Genomic DNA, 5128 nt, shown 5'->3' with positions numbered 1-5128 from the left:
AGAGCGCATGCGCAGAACCCATCCTTCTTATCCATATCATCGTACCCAGGGCGGTGCGACGGTGCCCTCAAAACTCTCCAAAATATCATCATTTCAAAGTTACAGTGTTGAATTTCAGTACATTTTTTTTTCTATTGACCGAGGTAGTGGACAATATATAGCAAGTCATGTACAAAACAGGCTTAGGTTAAGGTTTTTCTAAATACTGTCTCAAAACTAATAACCTGGACGAACAGGACTAAAAGCTTCAAACAGTTTACATTTCTTGCATGTTGCGTTGTGTTATACTGAACAGATGATGCTTCAGTGTGTTTCTCCAACAGTATGACAGGACAATAAAAATAAAAGAAATTAAAAAATCTGCTTGTGTTCACTGGTCATCCTCACCTTATCCAACACTGCTGCAACTGGCAATTCCTGAATTGTGATTTGTGAATATCTGAGACGGTTTAAAGGAAAAGGGAGCATGGGCCTAAAGTGGCAATAAATATACATGAATACAATGAACTCTTGCCATTTTTACATTTTTTCTTTTATTCTGTGGAATGTCCCACATTATTGCACATACTAACGAGGACACCTATGAGAAAATATTGTTCATTTCCACTGCAAACACAGAATCTAACCATTGTTACTTCTTGTGTATGCGTGTGTGTGTGTGCCTGTGCGTGTGTGCAGATATACAGTAATTATAACTGGCTGCTAAATGAATAGACACTCGGCTGTAGACCTGCAGTGCGCCTTGTCTTTGTGCACCAGCTGAAAATGGTGCAGATCGGCACTACGTTTAATTACCTCATTCCATCTCAGGAAAAAATCTGTTTATCAATATTTTTGATCAATATTCTGTTTGACTAATAATGTGTGTTCCAGCAAACATGCAAATGTGTACGTATCTGGATGGGTTTAGAAGGGGTTAGAAGACAAATCCAGAAGTCTGTGTTTGCAGGGATGTAAATATTATCTATCTATCTATCTATCTATCTATCTATCTATCTATCTATCTATCCAGTGAAGCACTCCGATGGCCAGGGCTGCTGATAAGGGGGCAGTACCGCCTGCTTTGCTGAGAACAAAAAGAAAGGCTATACCTATTATTAGCAGACTACAATTTGCTCTTCATGTAGAAGAAGAGTGGGAGTCATAAAAGTTGGTGTTTATTATTGGACTGGTCGCTGAAAATGTACTGTAAAATGGATTGCATGCTTCAAAAGAGCTGTATTGGTCCTTAGCGTGTGAGTGTGTACACATAAGTAATTGAGTGGGTGTAATGCTCTGAGTGCAGTCATTGGGTCTGTGACATGGCTCACAGCAGCCAGACATGACGTTGCATCAGAAATATTGTATTTATAGATGATATATATTTATAGATGGCTTGTCATCATTGCATAATTGTGGGGAGCTATGAATTGGATATTGATGCTGCAAGTTAACAGCCTGTATGATTTTTGTCATAAATGGTCAGACACAGTATGTCTAAGGGATACCAGCACTCCCTGAAGTCCAAAGATTTTGAGTACAAATGCATGTCACTTTAACTGAATTGATATGGGCAGATTTCATAGGGAATAGCTATTTTTCTTAAAGGGCAGTGGACTTTACTCTATTGCATGAATGTTTCATTGCAGAATATAATATTGTACTGTGGATTATCCTTAAAACATGTATGTATTTGAAAATATGGATGCACTGGGCATTATGGTTTTAATTCATCAGTATACTACATATCGTGCATAAGGCATTTGACCACTTAACCCTCATCTTATACAGAGACCTGATTCCTTTTCGCTTATAACTTACATTAAGGATGTCTCCTTTTAATCAAATAGCTCTTCATAACTGATTATATGCCTCCCTCTAGTGGTAAAAATCTAACAGTACATTCAGGAGTACTGAATTTCAGAGACAGAACACTGAGATATTCCACCCACTCAATCATATATGTACATACATACACACACACACACACACACACACACACACACACACACACACACACACACACACACACAAGTGTTCACACATGCACAAACACACAGGCAGATTTACAGATGCAGCTCTTGTGGACCTCACAGTCCACTTCACAGTTCATTTTCACCCACTCCTGGACTGCATGAAGTGCTGAACACCAATTCTAGCCTGCAAATAATGAGCTTTACTTTTCCTTTTGTTTGAAGCAAAGCAGGCAGTACTCCCACCTTATCAGAGTAAGTAGACAACAATATATAGATCTGCTTTATTCAAAAGATGAACCACTGAGTTTCAAGCATCAAGCAGGAAAGATAATATAAAATATTAGATAAAAAATATTACAGAACAATATCGAGCCATAAAGCTGTCATTCACTACATGACAGAGCCAGTTTACCATTTTTTGAGTGGAAGTTGACGTTAATGTCTGCAGTGACTTCTTTTTCATTGCTATCTATTGATTCTTCAATATTACCCTCAGTCATGTCATCCTGCTTTATTGATTCAGTTTTACACAATGGCAACTTCAGTTGTCGTTCTGTGTTTAGTCGGGATGCTTAAAACTTATGACAATATGATAAATCACAATTCTTTCAGAGCAGAGTTGTCGGTAGGTCAGTTTCTTACAGACCATAAAAGACTGGTTTCCCCTAAAGGAAAACTTTCTGTCCTTCTGACATCTCATTTTATTTTGCTTTTTTTTATTTCTTGTTTTTTTCTTTATTCCCTCTCTGACAATGTGATGAAATAGGACAAGTTAGCCTGACTTTTTGGAAATTAGACAAAGTTGAAACAAATAAAAGGCACTGTAGAGAAAGCTAAAAGCAGCATTTATCTTTACCGCAGTGCTTTGCTCTGCAGCTTAAAAGCTTAATTGTGCGTGCACAGCAGTTTCTAAAGTCTCTTTTGAGATAGAGTCTCCCATTCGCGAACCTATTGATTGGACTACATGTTCAGGCATGTGGTGTGAACAATGCTGCTGTATTCTGGAAGCTGTACTTTATTTATCACACTTGATTTCTCCTTGTCCTCTCGGCAATCATGTTTTTTTGCTTACGCTTTTTGTAATTGCAAGTGTGTCAAGATCAGCCAGTCAAACATACACGTGCACAAGCGCGCAGCATGCACAGCCACACACCGTTCAACTTCATATTTTAATTTGGATGTAGAACATGTAGTCAAAGTGCCCTGTGGGCTGCCCATATCAGGTCGTGACATTTGCATTTGACAGGAATCACATCAGTCAGGGTTAAAACTGGAGAAGATGGAGGGATAGAAAAAGAAAAAAAAAAACAGTGGAAAAGGTTTCCCCCATCCCTCCCACATCCCCTTCCCCCTCTCTTTCCCTCCTTCAATCCCATAGCTGAGGTGCTTAAATTAAAAAGGAAGAAATGCAATTTAAAGACATGGGGTAAACAATCACAAAACACTTGTTTCTGGAGGAGACACAATTTCCTGGTGCCTTGTCCAATTTCTTATGGCCCGGAGGGCTGCCGCATGCGTTTTAACACCTGGTTCTACACCGCTGATTAAAATTGTAATGCCAGTGTTGAATCAATCCATATGACATTTTGGAAATACACAAGTATCAGGACATTTTCTATATACAGCATTTTTTCTATTGTTTTCATTTGAAAACGGAAAGGTGCAAGGTGGTGACTCGCGCTGGGTGTCACTGCTATGCCTTCCAACTGTTTGAAGAGAAAAAAAAGGGGAAGTTTCAATATCCTAAACACGTATAAACATGAAACTATCATTGCTGTACATAGTATTTACTCAAAAGCCACATGGATGTGTACTGCAAAAAACCTCAAATGGGACAATTATCAGTGTAATTATGTGGTTTTGTCAACATTTCTGTGGTGGACATCGTTAGAAGTTTTCTTGCTTTCAGTGGAGATTTTGGTGAACTTCCACATCTCGGAGGGCAGGTGAATAATGGCTAGCATCTTTGGTGCTTATGCTTATGTCTTTAAACCCAGACTGAACCAGCCTCAGCCCACGAAAAGCCATGAAGGAAATTGTTGAAATCAAAGAAAGAAGAGGCAGAGCATGACAGAAAGACACCAAGCAGATCGATGCAGACAGGAGAGCTGAAAGATAAATTAAGGGGAATATACAAATGATTTGGAGCGGCATGAAAGAGCAAAAAGGAGCAAGAGGAGAGAGATTGAGAACAAGAGGAGAGAATGTCCAGATTTTTGTACCGTTATTATATCAGTATACCCCCCCAGGCCAAACATCTGAGGCAGAGTGACAGACGGACCGTTGTTTGCTTCACACCACAGTAATGTTTTACCAGCCCCTGCGCCCATGTCAATCAATGGCCGGCATGTTCCAAAACATATTCAACACACAAAGAGAACACTTGGGCTTGAGGAAATGGATTGTGCACAAGATTGGCAGGGGACTCTCTGGATGTGTCACTCACCAAAGGCCCTTTGTTTTACCCCTGTCCTGAGCTTCGAGAACAAAGGCGTTTCCTTTTGTTTCATTTGTCTTTGGTTGTGATATAAACACATTTTCTGTTTTACATTTGGCTGCAGGAGAAAACACTGTTGTTTTTTTTTTCAAAGATGAAAAAGCTCAAACAAAAGTATAATACTCTAGATTTCTCCCACAGAGGGGATTTGTGTCCATCAGGTAAAAGTGGAATTCACAATACTCAGCTCTGTGCAGCATGCTTTTGTGGAAGTGCTAATCTACACGTTTCATGATATGCGGCTGATGAGTGCAGGATGAGGGGGGTAGAGGTGGGTAGGCGGTCAGATTGTTAGCGTTTGAAACCACAATTTCACACAACGGGCATTTGAAATCTGAGAGAGCTGCCGGTCTCTTCTCTGGCATCAAATCTAAGCGGCTTCTCTCTGTCATTTTTTTTTTTCTCATCTCACTCCTCTGGTCTCTTGTCCTTTTTTCCTGTCTGGCCTCTCCAGGTGCCGCGCTATCTCACAGCAAACACAGGAATCCATGAGCCATGTACATCCACGGCCCTTTGAAAGAGGAAGCCACTTTGCTGCTCATCTTGGAAAGCACCTTCCATCGTCCTCTGTGTTCCTCGGGGAGATGAAGGCGGCTCCTGCTGGAAGAGCGGGTTTTGTAACTAAAGCCACATGCTGGGCAGGACAGCCAGTTGTAAGACAAGAAAGATCTTTGTG

This window comes from Chaetodon auriga, chromosome 8, assembly GCF_051107435.1.
Source record: "Chaetodon auriga isolate fChaAug3 chromosome 8, fChaAug3.hap1, whole genome shotgun sequence".
NCBI lineage: Eukaryota > Metazoa > Chordata > Actinopteri > Chaetodontiformes > Chaetodontidae > Chaetodon > Chaetodon auriga.
The sequence above is the reverse complement of the archived record's forward strand: the minus strand, read 5'-3'. Positions refer to the sequence as shown.